General features: G+C 34.9%; 2 non-coding genes across 2 annotated transcripts; both read right to left on the reverse strand.

Annotated features, from left to right (window-relative positions):
- Nucleotides 1-20814: 20814 nt before the first annotated feature.
- On the reverse strand, nt 20815-20888 carry Trnat-ugu (transfer RNA threonine (anticodon UGU)). Its single transcript has one exon. It is a non-coding gene; the product is annotated as a tRNA-Thr (tRNA).
- Nucleotides 20889-21058: 170 nt separating this feature from the next.
- On the reverse strand, nt 21059-21132 carry Trnat-ggu (transfer RNA threonine (anticodon GGU)). The gene has a single exon. It is a non-coding gene; the product is annotated as a tRNA-Thr (tRNA).
- Between the last annotated feature and the right edge of the window lie 4569 nt (nt 21133-25701).

Consider the following 25701-nt stretch of genomic DNA (forward strand, 5'->3'; position numbering starts at 1 on the left):
TTATTGAACTAATCTGTATATTTTATCCATCTCCCAACCCTTTATAGTCGTCTCTACAAGTGATAAACTCGCCTGATTAAAATTATTTGTTAGATTACTGAAAATTCACTCCAAGCGAGTTTATTGCCTGTAGAGACAACTATAAATGGTTGGGAGGTGGATAAACTATACATATTGGATACAGAATGTATCTAGAACTAGTGCTAATTGTAACGGGGACCGTTACAGATGTTCCCCAAACGCTCCCCAACTCCCTTTTGGTGCCATATTCCCTGTAATCTCTTTTAAATAAGAAATACTTTATGGAATTAAAACTTAATCAAGGTCTTCCCAGAAAAATACAAAATATATTTCAAAATAGGCACTGCACGCGTGTTCATGTGCGTAACGACCATATTATCTTGTCTACACTATCTAAAATTTTAATAAACTTAATATCAAAGCATTTAATCCAAAAGTATTAAAAAATACACTCATTCGAGTGTATTTTTAATTTTACTCATTTCACGTGCAAGCACGTGCATTATGACTACACCTTCTTGTAGGAGTCCCTTATATTTATCTATGTTCTAAATCCCACCCTGTTTGGTTGAAAAACAAGGGAGTTATAGCCATTTGAAGTTTCAGCCAATCAGATTGCAGCACACATGCATTTACGTGATTTCATAAATTTTTATCTTTATCGTATTGAAGGATATCTAAATGAATGACTATATTTTAAAATTCCAAACATTTCGTCAAAAAACAAAGGAGATATAGCCATATAAAGTTTCACCCAATCAGATTGCAGCACACGTGCATGCGCGTGATTTCATGAATGTTTTTTTATATCATATTTTAGGATATCCTAATGCATGACTATGTTTTAAATTTCAAAGCATTTCGTCAAAAAACAAAGGAGATATAGCCATTTAAAGTTTCAGCCAATCAGATTGCAGCACACGCGCATGCGCATACTTTCATGAAAATTTTCATATATCATGCTGTAGATCTTCATAATGTAGGACTATGTTCAAAATTTCAAAAGATTATGACAAGAAACAAGAAAGATATTGAGACTTTAGTTTCAGCCAATCTGAGCGAAGCGCACGTGCATGCGCGTGAGATCTTGCTATTTTGACCATGCCATCTTGTCTATACTACTAATGTATCCTTACATTATGAGTTTCAAAAAAATTCATCACAAAATAGAAAAGTTACAGCAATATCCATTATATTGGTCATTTCACGTGTTGCACGTGCGCGCTCTTGCAAGCACGTGCGCGCAAAATGACCTTGGTTCCGCAAATCTACATTACATGTCTACTGACCCTAAAAAGGTTTTACCTACTTCGGGTGAACAGTTTTCAAGATCACTCGCGGACAAAAAAGTACCCAGGAAGAAGAAGAAGAATAACTAGAAACTCTTGTTGCTACAGCAACAAATAAGGTCTTCCGTTCTCCTCTTTTATCTGTAAGAAGAATATTTTTTTATTTAAAAAAAAAAAAAAAATGCAAAAAAAAAAAAATATATCAATTCCTCCATCTGGTCTCGATCCCAAAACCATTAGTATGAAAGTCGGACACGCTAACCACTGAGCCACCAACTTCCACAACATTTCAGGTATTTTGTGAGCTTAGTATTTTAAGGTTGAAGGAAATAGTTTCGAAGTGAAAGAAATAGTTTCGTAGTAAAGTCCCGGTCAAATTTCTTAAAAACCTGAGATATTGGCTGTTTGATGTGATATTGTATGTAGGAAATTGATTAGAATAATTATTGAACACATTTGCAGTGAAGCAACGACACTTAGCATATACAGAGTTGTAAAGCGAAACTAATACACGTGGTCAGTTGCAGAGTAAATTCAAAATCCCGGAAAAAGAGTGAGTGAGTCATGGGCATTTTTTCAACACCATATCGTATCAAGCGGGGTAACTGCAATTGACCTATCTCAATTGCGTGGAAATTTAATTGATATGAAAAATCGTCATTTCCGAGTTTCAGCCGATTCATATTTAAATCTAAATAAAATTAAAATAAATTCCATACACCTAAGAAAGCAAGAATACTTGGTATTAAAATGTCGTAATGAAGCAGGAGAATCGAATGATATTAACAATAATTGCAGAAATATCCAATACGAGTTTTAATTAATTTTTATGCTAAGCAATAACTTAATTTCAGACAGAAAAAATGCAGATTTTGCCGATATTCACTAGAATTTCAAAATACTTCAGAGACTCACCTTAAAACTCTCAGGACACTTTCTTTCAGGTCTCTTCTTTCTTTTATTACGAATCTTATGCCGATATTTCGTTTCGTTTGACTTGTAGACATTTTCTCTAAGTTGGTATTGATTGTTTTGTTTTGTTTTTAGAGAAAGGAGGGGATATTTTATAAGCATTTGTTAGAGTAAGAGTTGCAAATACCTCCACGACCGTAAGCTTGATTGTGACCTTTGGGTCAATGGGGCCAAAGAACAAGGTCATTTATCAAGGTCAAAGGTCAAGGTCATCAGAGAGAGAGAGAGAGAGAGAGAGAGAGAGAGAGAGAGAGAGAAAGGTAAACTTGAGATAAACACTTGAAGCTGAATGTAGAAAAAGGTAATGAATATTTCTTTATTACTTTTTGAGTAAGGGTCAAAGGTCTCATTTTGAGGTTTCTCTAGACATTTTCAGTCTGAATAACATGGCCCAAAATCATTTCAAATACTCTTTTTATAAAAGATATTTATGGGATAGTAAGAAACTCAATTTATGCAGTTTTTCTCTCATAACCGGAAGTCGTCGTTTTTGTTTCCAATGGAACTGACATATTTCGAAACTACTAGTAAGAAGCTATCAGGCAATACTAAGAAAGATTCCATAAAGAAAAGTTTAAATTTTTGATTTATTTGATCACTTCCTGTGACAACCGGAAGTGACAGTGGATGATCTTAAACTCAAAGGATATGTCTACTCATCAAGGTCTACCACCCCTAGTAGTTTGGTGTCTTAATCTCTTACCGTTAACGAGATCTAGCAATGATAACTTCTGATTTTGAGAACAGGAAGTCACGCGACCGGAAGTGAATTTTTCTGAGATATTAGACTTTACTGTAGACATTTGCAGTCTGAATAACATATCCAAAAATCATTACAAATACTTTAACTATAAAAAGTATTTATGGGAAAGAAAAATACTCAAATTACCGGGTATGTAGTTTTTCTCTTTTAACCGGAAGTTGTCGATTTTGTTTCCGGTGATACTATCATATTTCAAAGCTACAAATAAGATGCTAAAATGTGATGCAACAAGTTTCTATAAAGTAAAGTTGAATTTTTCGATTTCTTTGATCACTTCCTGTGACAACCGGAAGTGACGGCGGACAATGTTATCCCAACTGGTTTTGCCTACTCATCAAGATCTACCACTTGAAACAGTTTGGTGTCTTAATCTCTTATCGTTTACGAGATCTAGCTATGATAACTTCTCAATTTGAGGACAGAAAATCACGCGACCGGAAGTGAATTTAACAAAAATATTTGACCTTCCTGTAGACATTTGTAGTGTGAATTACATGTCTAAAAATCGTTACAAATATGTCATATATAAGAAATATTTAGGGGAAAGAAAAATACTAAAATTATGCAGTTTTTCTCTTAAAACCGGAAGTTGACGTTTTTGTTTCCGGTTGGACTAAAAAATTTAAAAAATACAAATAAGATATTATAACGTCACGCCAAAAAAGTTTCATAAAAGAAAATTTGAAAATTTTGATTTTTTGGAACACTTCCTGTGACGACCGGAAGTGACGGCGGACAATCTTATCCAAACTGAAGTTGCCTACTCATCAAGATCTACCAAATATGTAAGTTTGGTGTCTTAATCTTTTTCCGTTTACGAGATCTAGCTATGATAAGTTCTCATTTTGAGGACAGGAAATCACGCGACCGGAAGTGAATTTTACAAAGATATTTAACGCTACTGTAGACATTTGCAGTCTGAATAACATATCCAAAAATCATTAAAAATACTTTATCTATAAAAAATATTTATGGGAAAGAAAAATACTCAAATTTTGTAGTTTTTCTCTTATAACCGGAAGTCGTCGTTTTTGTTTCCGGTGGGACTGACATATTTCGAAACTACAAATGATATACTATTTTGTGCTGCAAACAAAGTTTCAAACAAGAAAAGTTGAAATTTTCGATTTCTTTGATCACTTCCTGTGACGACCGGAAGTGACGGCGAACTGTGTTAACCCAAATGGTTTTGCCTACTTATCAAGATCTATTACTCATATAAGTTTGGTGTCTTCATCTCTTACCGTTTCTGAGATATGACTGGGACAAAAAAAAATTGAAAAAAGCGGAAATCGGACATATCTGACGACCGGAAGTGAATTTTGAAAAACTGAAAACTGCATTTGAAAGATATTTTGATTTTCTATCATCTCTGAAAATTTCATGAGAATCCGTCCAGTCATCTCTGAGAAATCGTCAAAACAAAAAGGGAAAAAAATAATAATAATAATAAAAAGAAAAAACAGTAGAATCACTATAAGGTCTTCCGTCTGAAACGGAAGACCTTAATAATAACTAGTGCTAATTGTAACGGGAACCGTTACAGATGTTCCCCAAACGCTCCCCAACTCCCTTCTCGTGCCATATTCCCTGTAAGTTTCATTAAAGAAGGCAAAATCTATGCATTTAAGACGTAAACAAAGTTTTCCCAAAAGTATACGAAGTATTTCAAATTTAAGCAATGCAGGCGTGCGCATTTGATTGCATGAGCGTAATGACGATATCATCTTGTCTACACTTTTTACTCATTGCACGTGCACGCACGTGCATGATGACCATACCTTCTTGTAGGTGTCCATTATGTCTGTCTATGTTCTTAATCCCATCCTGTTTGGTTGAAAAACAAGGGAGTTATAGCCATTTAAAGTTAGAGCCAATCAATTTGCAGCGCACGTGCATGCGCGTGTTTTCATGACATTTATTATATATCATATTGTAGGACATCTTAAAGTATGCCTATGTTTTAAATTTCAAAGCATTTTGTAAAAAAAACAGAAAAGATATTGAGATTTTTGTTTCAGCCAATCAGAGCAAAGCGCACGTGCACGCACGTGCATGCATGTGAATGGTGACCATACCATCTTGTAGGAGTTCCTTATGTCTATCTATGTTTTAAATCTCATGCTATTTGGTTGAAAACCAAGGGAGTTGTAGTCATTTAAAGTTTCAGCCAATCAGATTGCAGCGCACATGCATGCGCGTGATTTCATGAAAAATTTTATATATCATATTGTAGTACATCCTAATGCATGTCTATGTTATAAATTTCAAAGCATTTCATCATAAAACAAAAAAGATATTAAGATTTCTGTTTCAGCCAATCAGAGCAAAGCGCACGTGCATGCGCGTGAGTTCATGCAAGTTTGACCATGTCATCTTATCTACACATCTTATATATCATTATATAATGAGTTTCAAAACATTTTATCAAAAAATATAAAAGTTACAACCATATTAAATATATCAGTCATTTTACTCATTGCACGCGCCCGCACGTGCATGCGAATGCGCGCAAAATGACCTTCGTTCAGCACATCTACACAACATGCCTACTAACCCTAAAAAGGTTTTAACTTAGTTTGGTGAACAGTTTCTGAGAACACTTCCGGACAAAAAAGTACCGGAGAAGAAATAAGAAGAAAAAAGAACTAGTGCTAATTGTAACGGGAACCGTTACAGATGTTCCCCAAACGCTCCCCAACTCCCTTCTCGTGCCATATTCCCTGTAAGTTTCATTAAAGAAGGCAAAATCTATGCATTTAAGACGGCAACAACGTTTTCCCAAAACTATACCAAGTATTTCAAATTTAAGCAATGCAGGCGTGCGCATGTGATTGCATGAGCGTAATGACGATATCATCTTGTCTACACTATTTTACTCATATGCACGTGCATGATGACCATACCTTCTTGTAGGAGTCCATTATGTCTGTCTATGTTCTTAATCCCATCCTGTTTGGTTGAAAAACAAGGGAGCTATAGCCATTTACAGTTTAAGCCAATCAGATTGCAGCGCACGTGCATGCGCATGTTTCCATGACAATTATTATATATCATATTGTAGGACATCTTAAAGTATGCCTATGTTTTAAATTTCAAAGCATTTTGTAAAAAAAACAAAAAATATTGAGATTTTTGTTTCAGCCAATCAGAGCAAGGTGCACGTGCACGCACATGCATGTGAATAGTACCATACCATCTTGTAGGAGTCCTTTATGTCTATCTATGTTCTAAATCCCATACTGTTTGGTTGAAAACCAAGGGAGTTATAGTCATTTAAAGTTTCAACCAATCAGATTGCAGCGCACGTGCATGCGCGTGATTTCATGAAAAATTTTATATATCATATTGTAGTACATCCTAATACATGTCTATGATATAAGTTTCAAAGCATTTCATCATAAAACAAAAAAGATATTAAGATTTCTGTTTCAGCCAATCAGAGCAAAGCGCACGTGCATGCGCGTGAGTTCATGCAAATTTGACCATGTCATCTTATGTACACAACTTATATATCTTTATATAATGAGTTTCAAAACATTTTATCAAAAAATGTAAAAGTTACAACCATATTAAATATATCAGTCAGTTTACTCATTGCACGCGCCCGCACGTGCATGCGAATGCGCGCAAAATGACCTTCGTTCGGCACATCTACACAACATGCCTACTAACCCTAAAAAGGTTTTAACTTAGTTTGGTGAACAGTTTCTGAGAACACTTCCGGACAAAAAAGTACCGGAGAAGAAATAAGAAGAAAAAAGAATAATAACTAGATGAGATCTCGTTGCGAGCAACGAGTAGGTCTTCCGTTGAATTTCTCGATAAGATGAGATGTGATTTTGACTGAGATATTTGTTTAAAGAGAATGAAATTGAGTTTTCCCTAGTTAAAGTTAAAGTTTCTCATTTTTTTTTTTTATCACGATATTCTGAACATCTTTTGTTTGATAAGACTTATGAAAATATTCCCCCTTTTCGAGACATAAAGCATAAAAAATATAGCCTTTTGGTCCCTTGCAACCCCCAATTACGTAACATATGATAAAAATATCATCATATATTGTTGCAAATCGTTAAGATGAATACTTTTGCTTCAGTAATGTATAACAAAATATTGATCATTAGAGAGTTAGAGATAAAAGACCTTTGGCCCCTCTGAGCCTCTAATTGAAGGGTTCAGCCCCTTTTTCTTGATATCAAATGAAAGGTCTTGTGATTTGGAAGATTTTTTGTTCAATACTTATTCAGAGATTTCTATTCGTTGTGGAGATATGCTCAATGGAAATATTTAGGGGCCACTCCTACAAGTCCTTAATGGGGCCGTTTTACAAAAATTCAAAGTATGCATATTGTTTAGAACATTATTCTGACCATCTTTTGTTCAATATTACTTATCAAAATATTCCCCCTTTTCAAGATATAAAGCGTCAAAGATTTGACATTCTGGTCCATTGTGACCCCTTATTACGTAACATATGATCTAAATTGTATCATATATTGTTGCAAATCGTTAAGATAAATACTTTTCCTTCAGAAATGTATAACAAAATTTTGATCATTAAAGAGTTAAAGATGAAAGACTTTTGGCCCCTCTGAGCCCCTAATTTGAGGGGTCAGCCCCATTTTCTTTATATCAAATGAAAGGTTTTGTGATTTTGAAGATTTTTTGTTCAACACTTATTCAGAGATTTCTATTTGTTGTGGAGATATGCTAATTAGAAATATTTAGGGGCCACTCCTTCAAGTCCTTAATGGGACCGTTTTACAAAAATTCAAAGTATGCATATTGTTTAGAACATTATTCTGACCATCTTTTGTTCAATATTGCTTGTTAAAATATTCCTCCTTTTCGAGATATAAAGCGTCAAAGATTTGACATTCTGGCCCCTCGTGACCCTTAATTATGCAAGATATGCCTAAAAGTTTATAATATATTGTTCTAAATGGTCTCAAATTAAAAAATATCGAAAAATCGAGCAGAAAAAATGATAAAATTTTTTGGTCACATGGGGGATCGAACCCGGGTCGCCCGCGTGACAATCCAACGCGCTAACCATTCGGCCATTGGGATCGCCGCTTCGCGTTTTCAAATGTTAATATCTCGGGATTGGCTTTTTCGATTTTCAAACAAATTACATATTTCGCTTCTGCAAAAGGGTCTCTATTCAAATCTGAAACAAAAATATTAAAAAAGAAAAGTTGAAAAATTGCGTTTTTTAAATTCGCTTCCAGTATCGACCGGAAGTATTGACGACGCACAAAAAGGCGATTCTGCAACGCTATAAATCATGAACTATCAACTCCAATTAATCTTTAGTTCATATCTTAAGCAGTTTTCGCTACTAAATCAAGACAAAATTGCATTTTAAAATCAGAAAATTGTCCATATCTCACGACCGGAAGTGACGTCATCAACAGAAAAAATTTCCAAAAAGGTTCAGATCAGTACCTATCAGATGTAAAAGTTTTATGAGAATCGGCCCAGTAGTTTACGAGAAATCGCGTGCACAAAATCGGTAAGAAAAATAATAATAATAATAATAGGGAAAAAGAAACCGAAGAATAACAAGAAGGTCTTCCGTTGGAGACGGAAGACCTTAACTAGATGCGTTCTTGTTGCTAAAGCAACAAGCGGTCTTCCGACCGACTTTTCGTTAGAGATCTATACTGCGGGTTCCCGTGAAATATATTTCAGAATGTATTTTTTCCTTTACGTTAATTTACAGCAGTCTCTCAGCATACATCATGATTATTACAGATAAACCTTAAAATATCTTTAAATACAGCTTTTAAAAATCGGCAAAATATTTCATACATGTTATTAAAGTGAGAAAAGTCATTTACAATTGAAAAATGATAGAAACAATGAAAAAATTTGGGAACGTCCACAGCGGGATTCGAACCCCCGACAGTAGGACAAAGTTTGGTTCGGTTATATCTTTTCAATAATTGCACGCATCAAAATACTGAACACATATTTAAAATTCTCATAAAACACACTATAAACCTTGTAAATCCTAGAGAAAAATATTGAAAAACAAAAAAGTTGAAAAATTGGACTTTTTGAATTCACTTCCGTTTGCGACCGGAAGTGCCGACGACGTAAAATAAAGGTCGTATCCCATAACGGAGTTCGATGTTCTATCTCATCAGTGAGTTTCACTTTCATATCTTTAGCCGTTCTCGAGAAAACTGCTGGACAAAATGCCTTTTAAAAATTACAAAAATCCCCCAAAATCGCGAACGAAAGTGAATTTTGTAAAAATGAAAAACACGTCTTGAGATATTCTCATGATGCATCATTCCTGTGAAAATCTTTTAAATCTGTCCACGCACAGCGGAGATATCGCCCTAACTATGAAAAAAGAATAATAATAATAAAAAACAGACGAATAACAGTAAGGTCTTCCGATGGAAGTCGGAAGACCTTAACTAGATGAGATCTCGTTGCGAGCAACGAGTAGGTCTTCCGTTGAATTTCTCGATAAGATGAGATGTGATTTTGACTGAGATATTCGTTAAAAGAGAATGACATTAAGTTTTCCTTCAACGAATTTAAAGTTTCTTATTTTAATCACAATTTTCTGAACATCTTTTGTTCAATATAGAAATACCCCCTCCTTTCAAGACGTAAAGCATGATAAAAACTAGTGCTAATTGTAACGGGGACCGTTACAGATGTTCCCCAAACGCTCCCCAACTCCCTTTTCGTGCCATATTCCCTGTAATCTCTATTAGATAAGAAATACTTTATGGAATTTAGACTTAATCAAGATCTTCCCAGAAAAATACTAAATATATTTAAAAATAGGCATTACACGCGTGTTCATGTGCGTAACGACCATATTATCTTGTCTACTTAATATTAAAGCATTTAATAAAAAAGTATTTAAAAATTCACTCATTCGAGTGTATTTTTAATTTTACTCATTTAACGTGCACGCACGTGGAAGCACGTGCATAATGACTACACCTTTTTGTAGAAGTCCCTTATATTCATCTATGTTCTAAATCCCATTCTGTTTGGTTGAAAAACAAGGGAGTTACAGCCATTTGAAGTTTCAGCCAATCAGATTACAGCACACATGCATGCGCGTGATTTCATAAATTTTTATCTTTATCGTATTGAAGAATATCTAAATGAATGACTATATTTTAAAATTCCAAACATTTCGTCAAAAAACAAAGGACATATAGCCATATAAAGTTTCAGCCAATCAGATTGCAGCACACGTGCATGCGCGTGATTTCAAGAATTTTTTCTATATCATATTTTAGGATATCTTAATGCATGACTATGTTTTAAATTTCAAAGCATTTCGTCAAAAAACAAAGGAGATATAGCCATTTAAAGTTTCAGCCAATCAGATTGCAGCACAAGCGCATGCGCATGCTTTCATGAAAAATTTTCTATATCATGCTGTAGATCTTCATAATGTAGGACTATGTCCAAAATTTCAAAAGATTATGACAAGAAACAAGAAAGATATTGAGACTTTAGTTTCAGCCAATCAGAGCGAAGCTCACGTGCATGCGCGTGAGATCTTGCTATTTTGACCATGCCATCTTGTCTATACTACTAATGTATCCTTACATTATGAGTTTCAAAAAAATTCATCAAGAAAAAGAAAAGTTACAGCAATATCCATTATATTGATCATTTTATGTGTTGCACGTGCGCGCTCTTGCAAGCACGTGCGCGCAAAATGACCTTCGTTCGGCAAATCTACATAACATGTCTATTGACCCTAAAAACATTTTACCTTAGTCGGATGTGTAGTTTACAAGATCACTCGTGGACAAAATTTTCCCAGGAAGAAGAAAAATAATAATAATAATAATAACTAGTGTTAATTGTAACGGGGACCGTTACAGATGTTCCCCAAACGCTCCCCAACTCCCTTTTGGTGCCATATTCCCTGTAATCTCTATTAAATAAAATTTTAATATTACTTAATATCAAAGCATTTAATCCAAAAGTATTAGAAATATACTCATTCGAGTGTATTTTTAATTTTACTCATTTCACGTGCACGCACGTGCATAATGACTACACCTTCTTGTAGGAGTCCCTTATATTTATCTATGTTCCAAATCCCATCCTGTTTGGTTGAAAAACAAGGGAGTTATAGCCATTTGAAGTTTCAGCCAATCAGATTGCAGCACACATGCATGCGCGTGATTTCATAAATTTTTATCTTTATCGTATTGAAGGATATCCTAATGCATGACTATATTTTAAATTTCAAAGCATTTCGTCGAAAAACAAAGGAGATATGACCATTTAAAGTTTCAGCCAATCAGATTGCAGCACACATGCATGCGCGTGATTTCATGAATTTTTTTCTATATCATATTTTAGGATATCCTAATGCATGGCTATGTTTTAAATTTCAAAGCATTTCGTCGAAAAACAAAGGAGATATAGCCATTTAAAATTTCAGCCAATCAGATTGCAGCACACGTGCATGCGCATGCTTTCATGAACATTCTTATATATCATGCTGTAGATCTTCATAATGTAGGACTATGTTCAAAATTTCAAAGGATTATGACAAGAAACAAGAAAGATATTGAGACTTTAGTTTCAGCCAATCAGAGCGAAGCGCACGTGCATGCGCGTGAGTTCTTGCTATTTTGACCATGCCAGCTTGTCTATATTATTAATGTATCCTTACATTATGAGTTTCAAAAAATTTCATCAAAAAATAGTAAAGTTACGGCAATATCCATTATATTGGTCATTTCACGTGTTGCACGTGCGCGCTCTTGCAAGCACGTGCGCGCAAAATGACCTTGATTCCGCAAATCTACATAACATGTCTACTGACCCTTAAAAGGTTTTACCTACATCGGACGAACAGTTTACAACATCATTCCCGGACAAAAAAGTACCCAGGAAGAAGAAGAAGAAAAATAATAATAATAAGAAACAGAGTAAAAACAATATGTTCCCCAACTTCGTTTGGGGAACATAATAAGAAACAGAGTAAAAACAATATGTTCCCCAACTTCGTTTGGGGAACATAAATAGCATTTTGGCCGCATTGCGACCCCTAATTACGTAAGATATGACCAAAATTTTATATTAAATTGTTTAAAGTCGTTAAAATGTATATCTTTGCTTCTGTAATGTATCACAAAATATTGATCGTTAAATAGGTACAGATGCAAGACTTTTGGCCCCTTTAAGCCCCTATTTTAAGGTGTCAGCCCCTTTTTCTTGATATCAAATGAAAGGTCTTGTAATTTCAAAGACTTTTTATTCAACACCTATTCAGAGATTTCTTTTCGTTGTGGAGACATGCTTCGTATAGATATTTAGGGACCACCCCTACAAGTCCCTAATGGGGCCATTTAACAGAAATTCAAAGTATGCATATTGTTGAGAACATAATTTTGACCAACTTTTGTTCAATATTGCTTATCAAAATATACACCCTTTTTGAGATAAAAAGCGTCAAAGATCTGACATTCAGGCCCCTTGTGACCCCTAATTACGTACCTAGTGATCCAAGTTGTATCATATATTGTTGCAAATTGTTAAGATGAATACTTTTGCTTCTGTAATGTATTACAAAATATTAATCAATAAAGAGTTAAAAATGAAAGATTTTTGGCCCCTCTGAACCCTTAATTTGAGGGGTCAGCCCCTTTTTCTTGATACTAAATGAAAGGTCCTGTTATTTTGAAGATTTTTGTTCAACACTTATTCAGAGATTTCTATTCGTTGTGGAGATATGCTACATAGAAATATTTAGGGGCCACTCCTACAAGTCCTTAATGGGGCCGTTTTACAAAAATTCAAAGTATGCATATTGTTTAGAATATTATTCTGACCAACTTTTGTTCAATATTGCTTATCAAAATATTCTCCCTTTTTGAGATATAAAGCGTCAAAGATTTGACATTCTGGCCCCTTGTGACCCCTAATAACGTAACATATGATCAAAATTGTATCATATATTGTTGCCAATCGTTAAGATAAATACTTTTGCTTCAGAAATGTATAACAAAATATTGATCAATAGAGAGTTATAGATAAGAGACTGTTAGCACCTCTGAGCCCCTAATTTTAGGGGTCAGTCCCATTTTCTTGATATCAAATGAAAGGTCTTGTGATTTTAAAGCTTTTTTGTTCAACACTTATTCAGAGATTTCTATTCGTTGTGGAGATATGCTACATATAAATATTTAGGGGCCACCCCTGAAAGTCCTTAATGGGACCATTTTACAAAAATTCAAAGTATGCATATTGTTGAGAACATTATTCTGACCAACTTTTGTTCAATACTGCTTATCAAAATATTCCCCCTTTTTAAGATATAAAGCGTCAAAGATTTTGCATTCTGGCCCTTTGTGACCCCTTATTACGTAAGATATACTTAAAAGTTGAAAATATGTTGTTGCAAATGGTCTAAAATTAATAAAAATCGAAAAATCGAGCAGAAAAAGTGATAAAATTTTTTGGTCACAAGGGGGATCGAACCCGGGTCGCCCGCGTGACAATCCAACGCGCTAACCATTCGGCCATCGGGATCGCCGCTTCGCGTTTTCAAATGATAATATCTCGAGATTGGCTTCTTCGATTTTCAAACAAATTACATATTTGGCTTCTGCAAAAGGGTCTCTATTCAATTCTAAAATAAAAATATTAAAAATAAAAAGTTGAAAAAATACGTTTTTTTAATTCGCTTCCGGTTTCGACCGGAAGTACTGACGCCGGACGAAAAGGCGATTCTGCAACGCTATAAGTCATGAACTATCATCTCTAATTAATCTTTAGTTCATATCTAAAGCAGTTTTCGCTACTAAATCAAGACAAAATTGCATTTTAAAATCAGAAAATTGTCCCTAACTCACGACCGGAAGTGACGTCATCGACGAAAAAAATTTCCAATAAGGTTCAGATCAGTACCTATCAGATTTTCAAGTTTCATGAGAATCGGTCCAGTAGTTTACGAGAAATCGCGTGCACAAAATCGGTAAGAATAATAATAATAACTAGATACGATCTCGTTGCGAGCAACGAGTGGGTCTTCCGTTCGATTCTTGATGAGATGAGATCAAATTTTGATTGAGATTCTCATTCTTAAGTAATGATTTTCCATATTCTGTAAAAAGACATTGAACAATAAAGACTTCTAAAATCGACTTTTGGCCCCTCACGGCCCCTAATATTAGGGATCAGCCCTTTTTTCTTCATAACATTTTAAAGCTCTCAGGATTATGAACACTTTTTGTTCAACAACTATTCAGAGATTCTTTTTCGTTTTCGAGTTATTCGCAAAAGAAATATTTAGGGAACAGCCCTTCAACTCCTTAATGGGGACGTTTAGCGAAAAATGAAAGGTTGCATATTGTTCAGAACATTATTTTGAACATCTTTTGTTCAATATTACTTATCAAAATATTTCTCACTTTTGAGATACAAAGCGTCAAAGATTTAGCATTATGGCCCCATTGTGGCCCCTAATTATGTTATGTACGACTTTAAAATCATAATATATAGTTGTAGATTGTTGAAATAAACATTTTTGCTTCAGTAATGTATTACAAATTATTGACTGTTAAAGAGTTATCGAAAAAAGACTTTTAGCCCCTCTTGGCCCCTAATTTGTGTGTATAGCCCCTTTTTCTGGATTTCATCTTAAAGCTCTTAGGATTTTGAGCACTTTTTGTTCAACAACTATTCAGAGATTCTTTTTCGTTTTCGAGTTATTCGCAAAAGAAATATTTAGGGGCCAACCCTTCAACTCCCTAATGGGGACGTTTAGCGAAAAATGAAAGGTTGCATATTGTTCAGAACATGATTTTGAACATCTTTTGTTCAATATTACTTATCAAAATATTTCTCACTTTTGAGATACAAAGCGTCAAAGATTTTGCCTTCTGGCCCCTTGTGGCCCCTAATTATGTAATATACGACACAAAAATCATAATATACAGTTGTAGATTGTTGAGATAAACATTTTTACTTCAGTAATGTATTACAAATTATTGATAAAGAGTTCTCATTTCTCAAAGATTTCGCCCCTAATTATGTACCATAAAGAGTTATCGAAAAAAGACTTTTAGCCCCTCTTGGCCCCTAATTTGTGTGTCCAGCCCCTTTTTCTGGATTTCATCTTAAAGCTCTTAGGATTTTGAGCACTTTTTGTTCAACAACTATTCAGAGATTCTTTTTCGTTTTCGAGTTATTCGCAAAAGAAATATTTAGGGGCCAACCCTTCAACTCCCTAATGGGGACGTTTAGCGAAAAATGAAAGGTTGCATATTGTTCAAAACATCATTTTGAACATCTTTTGTTCAATATTACTTATCAAAATATTTCTCACTTTTGAGATACAAAGCGTCAAAGATTTAGCCTTCTGGCCCCTTGTGGCCCCTAATTATGTAATGTACGACTTTAAAATCATTATATAGTTGTAGATTGTTGAGATAAACATTTTTGCTTCAGTAATGTATTACAAATTATTGACTGTTAAAGAGTTATCGAAAAAAGACTTTTAGCCCCTCTTGGCCCCTAATTTGTGTGTCCAGCCCCTTTTTCTGGATTTCATCTTAAAGCTCTTAGGATTTTGAGCACTTTTTGTTCAACAACTATTCAGAGATTCTTTTTCGTTTTCGAGTTATTCGCAAAAGAAATATTTAGGGGCCAACCCTTCAACTCCCTAATGGGGACGTTTAGCGAAAAATGAAAGGTTGCATATTGTTCAGAACATTATTTTGAACATCTTTTGTTCAATATTACTTATCAAAATATTTCTCACTTTTGAGATATAAAGCGTCAAAGATTTAGCCTTCTGGCCCCTTGTGGCCCCTAATTACGTAATGTAGGACTTTAAAATCATAATATACAGTTGTAGATTGTTGAGATAAACATTTTTCTTCAGTAATGTATAACAAACTATTGACTGTTAAAGAGTTATCGAAAAAAGACTTTTAGCCCCTCTTGGCCCCTAATTTGTGTGTCTAGCCCCTTTTTCTGGATTTCATCTTAAAGCTCTTAGGATTTTGAACACTTTTTGTTCAACAACTATTCAGAGATTCTTTTTCGTTTTCGAGTTATTCGCAAAAGAAATATTTAGGGGCCAACCCTTCAACTCCCTAATGGGGACGTTTAGCGAAAAATGAAAGGTTGCATATTGTTCAGAACATGATTTTGAACATCTTTTGTTCAATATTACTTATCAAAATATTTCTCGATTTTGAGATATAAAGCGTCAAAGATTTAGCATTCTGGCCCCTTGTGGCCCCTAATTATGTACCATACGATAAAAATAATGATATATAGCTGTAGATTGTTGAGATAAACATTTTTGCTTCAGTATTATATAACAAAATATTAACTGAAAAAGAGTTATTGATTAAAAACTTTTGGCCCCTTTCTGCCCCTAATGTGATGAGTCAGCACTTTTTTCTTGATATCATTTAAAGATCTTGTTGTTCTGCACAAATGATGTTCAATATGTTTTTACAAAATATTTATACTTTAAAAGATATGATGCAGAATGTCTCCAAAAATCACTCATGATTTGTGTCCTAAATTTTGACCCCTACCGAGCTTCCATACTATGTTACTTCCGGAAACTATCCAAACTCCCAGTAACATGGGGACATGTCCTCTATCATCACTGAAAATTTCAGCGCTCTAGCTCAAGCCGTTTTGAGAAAATGAACGGACAAAAGGTCCTCTGAATTTTGATAAAAGGGCGATAACTCTAGACCGGAAGTGATTTTCACAAAATGAACAAAAAGCCGGTATAAACTTCAGATTATCCTACAACATCTCTGAAAATTTGAAGCAAATCCATCCAACCATCTCTGAGAAATCTTCTGCACAAAATTTGTGCAGAAAAAAAGAATAATAATAATAACTAGATACGATCTCGTTGCGAGCAACGAGTGGGTCTTCCGTTCGATTCTTGATGAGATGAGATCAGATTTTGATTGAGATTTTCATTCTTAAGTAATGATTTTCCATATTCTGTAAAAAGACATTGAACAATAAAGACTTCTAAAATCGACTTTTGGCCCCTCACGGCCCCTAATATTAGGGATCAGCCCTTTTTTCTTCATAACATTTTAAAGCTCTCAGGATTATGAACACTTTTTGTTCAACATGTATTCAGAGATTCCTTTTCGTTTTCGAGTTATTCGCAAAAGAAATATTTAGGGACCAGCCCTTCAACTCCCTAATGGGGACGTTTAGCGAAAAATGAAAGGTTGCATATTGTTCAGAACATCATTTTGAACATCTTTTGTTCAATATTACTTATCAAAATATTTCTCACTTTTGAGATACAAAGCGTCAAAGATTTTGCCTTCTGGCCCCTTGTGGCCCCTAATTATGTAATGTACGACTTTAAAATCATAATATATAGTTGTAGATTGTTGAAATAAACATTTTTGCTTCAGTAATGTATTACAAATTATTGACTGTTAAAGAGTTATCGAAAAAAGACTTTTAGCCCCTCTTGGCCCCTAATTTGTGTGTCCAGCCCCTTTTTTCTGGATTTCATCTTAAAGCTCTTAGGATTTTGAGCACTTTTTGTTCAACAACTATTCAGAGATTCTTTTTCGTTTTCGAGTTATTCGCAAAAGAAATATTTAGGGGCCAACCCTTCAACTCCCTAATGGGGACGTTTAGCGAAAAATGAAAGGTTGCATATTGTTCAGAACATCATTTTGAACATCTTTTGTTCAATATTACTTATCAAAATATTTCTCACTTTTGAGATACAAAGCGTCAAAGATTTTGCCTTCTGGCCCCTTGTGGCCCCTAATTATGTAATGTACGACTTTAAAATCATAATATACAGTTGTAGATTGTTGAGATAAACATTTTTGCTCAGTAATGTATTACAAATTATTGACTGTTAAAGAGTTATCGAAAAAAGACTTTTAGCCCCTCTTGGCCCCTAATTTGTGTGTCCAGCCCCTTTTTCTGGATTTCATCTTAAAGCTCTTAGGATTTTGAGCACTTTTTGTTCAACAACTATTCAGAGATTCTTTTTCGTTTTCGAGTTATTCGCAAAAGAAATATTTAGGGGCCAACCCTTCAACTCCCTAATGGGGACGTTTAGCGAAAAATGAAAGGTTGCATATTGTTCAGAACATCATTTTGAACATCTTTTGTTCAATATTAATTATCAAAATATTTCTCACTTTTGAGATACAAAGCGTCAAAGATTTAGCATTCTGGCCCCTTGTGGCCCCTAATTATGTAATATACGACATAAAAATCATAATATACAGTTGTAGATTGTTGAGATAAACATTTTTGCTTCAGTAATGTATTACAAATTATTGACTGTTAAAGAGTTATCGAAAAAAGACTTTTAGCCCCTCTTGGCCCCTAATTTGTGTGTCCAGCCCCTTTTTCTGGATTTCATCTTAAAGCTCTTAGGATTTTGAGCACTTTTTGTTCAACAACTATTCAGAGATTCTTTTTCGTTTTCGAGTTATTCGCAAAAGAAATATTTAGGGGCCAACCCTTCAACTCCCTAATGGGGACGTTTAGCGAAAAATGAAAGGTTGCATATTGTTCAGAACATCATTTTGAACATCTTTTGTTCAATATTACTTATCAAAATATTTCTCACTCTTCGAGATATAAAGCGTCAAAGATTTAGCATTCTGGCCCCTTGTGGCCCCTAATTATGTACCATACGTCATAAAAATTATAATATATAGCTGTAGATTGTTGAGATAAACATTTTTGCTTCAGTATTATATTACAAAATATTAACTGATAAAGAGTTATCGATTAAAGACTTTTGGCCCCTTTCTGCCCCTAATGTGATGAGTCAGCGTTTTTTTCTTGATATCATTTGAAAGATCTCGTTGTTCTGCACAAATGATGTTCAGTATGTTCTTACAAAATATTTATACTTTAAAAGATATGATGCAAAATGTCTCCAAAAATCACTCGTGATTCGTGTCCTAAATTTTGACCCCTACCGAGCTTCCATACTAGATACTTCCGGAAACTATCCAAACTCCCAGTAACATGGGGACATGTCCTCTATCATCACTGAAAATTTCAGCGCTCTAGCTCAAGCCGTTTTCGAGAAAATGAACGGACAAGGAGGTCCTCTGAATTTTGATAAAAGGGCGATAACTCTAGACCGGAAGTGATTTTCACAAAATCCTTCAGCCGGTATAAACTTCAGATTATCCTACAACATCTCTGAAAATTTGAAGCAAATCCATCCAACCATCTCTGAGAAATCTTCTGCACAAAATTTGTGCAGAAAAAAAGAATAATAATAATAATAAGAAAAAAAAAGAAAATAATAATAATAATAAGAAAAGTGAAAAAGAAACATAAATTATTTTGTGTATTGTAACGCCAGTGAGAACTCTCAAATTTCCCTCTTAAGAGGTTCTACCGAAAAACGAATCTGACATGCCACCATCAATTCGAGCATTTCTGCATTGCAGAGAGCTGATGTGTGTTATGAGATAATAAATCATGTGTGAACTTTCTCAGTTTAGCGGAATCATGAACATTTTTGGCGAGATGAATGTTTTGTATACAGTGGTGATCAAGGCTTAGCGAACCATCAGGAGCGGATAAAAGAATTTATGAATGAATAAAAACTATGGAAATGACTTACCAATTTTTTAATTTATACTTGCACTATCCAATGAAATGAATAATATACAAGTGATAGATATACAAGAAAACGCGAAATGATAATAAATGCAGCTGACAATCGTTATTTTTTTTTTATAAAGATAAAATAAAATATTTATAAATTCAAGAGAAAAAACAGAAGGAGAATGAATGATGGCAAAATATCACATGACGGGAACTGAATTTTATGAATGAAGATTTTAAAAAGTTACTTGTAAGTTGTATATGTTATATCTGTGTATTCTACTTGGCTGTGTGCTTAAAAAAAAGGGGGGGGGGGTCGTCTTGAACATAGTAAATAGCCATAACGTTTGAACGGTAAGTACTAGGGCTTTCGTATTTCAAATATGTAATCCTTGTGAAAAGAACTTTTATTGGATACGACGAACTCTGACCCTTTGACCTAGACCTTGGAGAACACATGTGTACATCTGAATCTTTTTTTCTGTTTCGTTTCTATGACAACCGTGAGCGACTCATTACAATTATTTTGAAAGTAGAAATCACTTTGACACATTGCAAGGAATAAACATTGAAAGTTTCAAAACGATTGCCTGAGTAGTTATTGAGAAAATCGAAATTAAAGAATTTTAACTTTCACCTGGTTTCCATGGCAATAATCGATTATATGAAAATTTTAAATACGAGTTGCAGAACTACAGATACTAATCATTAAAATAAGAAAAGTTTCATGACGAACGTTTAAGGGACCAGAGAGAACACTCTCGGACAAAATTTGTCGCTTTTTACAGGTTTCCATGGCAACGGTAGACATATTGGAACTGAACGACCTCACTGCACAACTACAACCAGTGATCGTCCTTTAAGGAAAGTTTCAGGAAGATTGTCCCAGCCATCTCCGAGAAACAGCCTGGATAAAAAAAACATGCGTACAATATCAATATGTCGGCCCGACTTCGTTCGGGGCGACATAATAATAATAATAAGAAGAAGAAACAGAGTAAAAACAATATGTTCCCCAACTTCGTTTGGGGAACATAATAATAATAACTAGGGCTAATTGTAACGGGAACCGTTACAGATGTTCCCCAAACGCTCCCCATCTCCCTTTTGTGGCATATTCTCTGTACGGTTCATTATGTCACAGGTGGTGAAAAGTCAAGTCTCAACCGGGACTCGAACCCAGGGCCTCTGGCGTACAGTGCCAGCGCTCTAACCAACTGAGCTATTGAGACCCGATATATTGACTGACTTTCACGCACCTGTGAACCCGGTGACATAATCCCCCTCTTTGTAGAAATTCGTCCTCGAATTCTACGAGTTAAGGAAATGCTGTGAGGCATGTTCCAAGGAAATAGTGGGTTTTGTACGTTAGGCGCCAAATGTCACAGGTGGTGAAAAGTCAAGTCTCAACCGGGACTCGAACCCAGGGCCTCTGGCGTACCGTGCCAGCGCTCTAACCAACTGAGCTATTGAGACCCGATATATTGACTGACTTTCACGCACCTGTGAACCCGGTGACAATTAAATAAGACAAACACGATGCATTTTAGACTTTAACATTATTTACCCAGAAGTATATCAAGTTTATTCAAATTTCAGCATTGCACGCATTCGCATTTGAATGCATGTGCGTAATGACCATATCATCTTGTCTAAACTATTCGTATGTTTTAATATACTAAATATTACAACATTTATTCCATACGTATTTAAAAATATGTTTAATACAGTGTATTTGTAATTTTACTCATTTCACGTGCACGCACGTGCATGCATGTGCATCATGATCATATACTATTGTAGGAGCCCATAATGTCTATCTATGTTCTGAATCCCATCCTTTTTGGTTGAAAAATAAGGAAATTATAGCCATTTAAAGTTTCAGCCAATCAAATTGCAGCGAACGTGCATGCGCGTGATTTCATGAAAATTATTATATATCATATTGTAGGACATCATAAAGCATGCCTATGATTTAAATTTCAAAGCATTTCTTCAAAAAACAATAAAGATATTGAAAATTTTGTTTCAGCCAATCAGAGCAAAGCGCACGTTCATGCACGTGCATGCATGTGCATGATGACCATACCCTTTTGTAGGAGTCCATAATGTCTATCTATGTTCTGAATCCCATCCTGTTTGGTTTAAAAACAAGGGAGTTATCGCTATTTAAAGTTTTAGCCAATCAGATTGCAGCGCACGTGCATGCGCGTGCTTTCATGACAATTGTTATAAATCATTTTGTAGGATATCCTAAAGTATGCCTATGTTTTAAATTTCAAAGCATTTCGTCAAAAAACAGAAAAGATATTGAGATTTTTGTTTCAGCTAATCAGAGCTAAGCGCACGTGAATGCGCGTGAGTTCTTGCTAATTTGACAGTGTCACATTATCTACACTATTAATATATCATTATATAATGAGTTTCAAGTCAATTCATTAAAAAATGTAAAAGTTATAGCTATATTAAGTATATCAGTCATTCCACTCATATCACGCGCACGCACGTGCACGCGTATGCGCGCAAAATGACCTTCGTTCCGCACACCTACACTACACACCCATTAACCCTAAAAAGGTTTTAGGTCAGTTGGGTGAACAGTTTCTGAGAACACTCGCGGACAAAAAAGTACCGGAGAACAAATAATAAAAAAAAGAATAATAATAATAATAACTAGGGCTAATTGTAACGGGAACCGTTACAGATGTTCCCCAAACGCTCCCCAACTCCCTTTTGGTGCCATACTCCCTTTAAGCTTCACTAAAAACGACAAACTCTATGCATTTTACACTTTAACAACGTTTCCCTGAAGTATACCGAGTAAATTCAAATATTAGCATTTGCACGCGTGCACATGTAAATGCATGTGCGTAATAACCATATTCTCTTGTCTACACTATCTATATACATTAATATAATAAAATAATAAAGCATTTAATCCAAGAGTATAAAAAAATACGCTTCATCAAGTGTATTTTTGATTTTATCCATCTCATGTGCATGTACGTGCATGCATGTGCATGATGACCTTACCTTTTTGTAGGAATCCACTATGTCTATCTATGTTCTAAATCCCATCCTGTTTGGTTGAAAATCAAAGGAGTTATACCCATTTAAAGTTTAAGCCAATCAGATTGCAGCGCACGTGCATGCGCGTGTTTTCATGATACCTGCTATATATTATATTGTAGTATATCCTAATGCATGACAATGTTCAAAATTTCAAAGCATTTCGTCAAAAAACAAAAGAGATATTGAAATCTTTGTTTCAGCCAATCAGAGGGAAGCGCACGTGCATGCACGTGAGTTCGTGCTAATTTGACCATGTCATATTATCTAGACTATTAATATATCCTTATAGAATGAGTTTCAAAGCATTTCAATAAAAAATGTAAAAGTTATGGCTATAATAAGTATGTCAGTCATTTCACACATTTCACGCGCACGCACGTGCATGCGTATGCGCGCAAAATGACCTTCGTTGTGCACACCTACACTTGACACCTATTAACCCTAAAAAGGTTTAAACTTAGTTGGGTGAACAGTTTCTGAGAACACTCGCGGACAAAAAAAGTACCGGAGAACAAAGAAGAAAAAAAAGAATAATAATAATAATAATAATAATAAGAAACCGAGTAAAAACAATATGTTCCCAAACTCCGTTTGGGGAACATAACTAGTGCTAATTGTAACGGGGACCGTTACAGATGTTCCCCAAACGCTCCTCGTGTCCCTTATCGTGCCTTATTCCCTATAAGCTTCATTAAATAAGACAAACTCGTTGCATTTGATACTTTAATTAACAATGTTTACCCAGAAGTGTACCAATTTCATTCAAATTTTAGCATTGCACGCGTGCGCATGTGAATGCACGTGCGTAATGACGATATAATCTTGTCTTCACAATCTATAGATTTTAATATACTAAATATCAAAGTATTTAATCCAAAAGTATTAAGAAATATGCTTATTCAAGTGTATTTTTGATTTTACTCATTTCACGTGCACGCAGCTTGTAGAAGTCCATTACATCTATCTATGTTCTAAATCCCACCCTGTTTGGTTAAAAACCAAGGGAGTTATAGCTGTTCAAAGTTTCAGCCAATCAGATTGCAGTGCACGTACACGCACATGTATGCATGTGCATGGTGACCATACTTTCTTGTAGAAGTCCATTATATCTATCTATGCTCCAAATCCCATCCTGTTTGGTTGAAAAACAAGGAAGTTATAGCTGTTTAAAGTTTCAGCCAATCAGATTGCAGCGCACGTACACGCACGTGTATGCATGTGCATGGTGACCATACCTTCTTGTAGAAGTTCATTTTATATATCTATGTTCCAAATCCCATGCTGTTTGGTTGAAAACCAAGGGAGTTATAGCTATTTAAAGTTTCAACCAATCAGATTGCAGTGCACGTGCATACACGTGTTTTAATTATAATTGCTATACATCATGTTGTAGGATATCGTAATGCATGGCTATGTTCAAAATTTCAAAGGATTTCGTCAAAAAAACATGAAAGATATTGAGACTTTAGTTTCAGCCAATCAGAGCGAAGCGCACGTGCATGCGCGTTAGATCTTGCTATTTTGACCATGCTATCTTGTCTATACTACTAATGTATCCTTACATTATGAGTTTCAAAAAATTTCATCAAAAAATAAAAAAGTTACGGCAATATCCATTATATTGGTCATTTCACGTGTTGCACGTGCGCGGTCTTGCAAGCACGTGCGCGCAAAATGACCTTCGTTCGGCAACTCTACATAACATGCCTACTGACCCTAAAAAGGTTTCACCTAAGTCGGATGTATAGTTTACAAGATCACTCGTGGACAAAATTTTCCCAGGAAGAAGAAAAATAATAAGAATAATAATAATAAGAAACAGAGTAAAAACAATATGTTCCCCAACTTCGTTTGGGGAACATAATAATAATAACTAGTGCTAATTGTAACGGGGACCGTTACAGATGTTCCCCAAACGCTCCCCAACTCCCTTTTCGTGCCATATTCCCTGTAAGCTTCATTAAATAAGGCAAACTCTATGCATTTCAGAATTTAACAACGTTTTTCACAGAAGTATACCAAGTATATTCTAGCATAGCACGCGTGCGCATGTGAATGCATATACATAATGACGATATCATCTTGTCTACATAATTTAGAAATCTTGATTTTCTAAATATTGAAGCATTTAATCCAAAAACTTTCAAAAATACGCTTTCAAGTGTATTTTTAATTTTTCCAATTTCACGTGCATGCACGTGCATGACGACCACACCCTCTTGTAGGAGTCTATTATGTCTGTCTAAGGTCCAAATCCCATCCTGTTTGGTTGAAAAACAAGGGAATTACAGCCATTTAAAGTTTAAGCCAATCAGATTGCAGCTCACGTGCATGCGCATGTATTTATGAAAATTGTTATGTTTCATATTGTAGGATATCTTAATGCATGCCTATGTTCAAGATTTCATAGCATTTCGTCAAAAAACGAAAAAGATATTGAGATTTTTGTTTCAGCCAATCAGATAAAAGTGCACATGCACGCACGTGCATGCATGTGCATGATGACCATACCTTCTTGTAGTAGTCCATCATGTCTGTCTATATTCTAAACCCCATCTTGTTTAGTTGAAAAACAAGGGAGTTATAGCCATTTAAAGTTTAAGCCAATCAGATTGCAGCGCACGTGCATGCGCGTGCTTTCCATGACAATTGTTATATATCATGTTGTAGGACATTCTAAAGTATGCTTATATTTTAAATTTCATACCATTTCGTCAAAAAACAGAAAAGATATTGAGATTTTTGTTTCAGCCAATCAGAGCGAAGCGCACGTGCATGCGCGTGAGTTCTTGCTCATTTGACAGTGTCACCTTATCTACAATATTAATATATCCTGATATAATGAGTTTCAAATCATTTCATTAAAAAATGTCAAAGTTATAGCTATTTAAAGTAGATCAGTCATTTCACTCATATCACGCGCACGCACGTGCAGGGTATGCGCGCAAAATGACCTTCGTTCCGCACACCTAC

The sequence above is a fragment of the Saccostrea cucullata genome, unplaced genomic scaffold (genome assembly GCF_032062105.1).
Source record: "Saccostrea cucullata isolate Sc308-1 unplaced genomic scaffold, CSIRO_AGI_Scuc_v1 ctg5711, whole genome shotgun sequence".
In the NCBI taxonomy this organism is placed as follows: domain Eukaryota; kingdom Metazoa; phylum Mollusca; class Bivalvia; order Ostreida; family Ostreidae; genus Saccostrea; species Saccostrea cuccullata.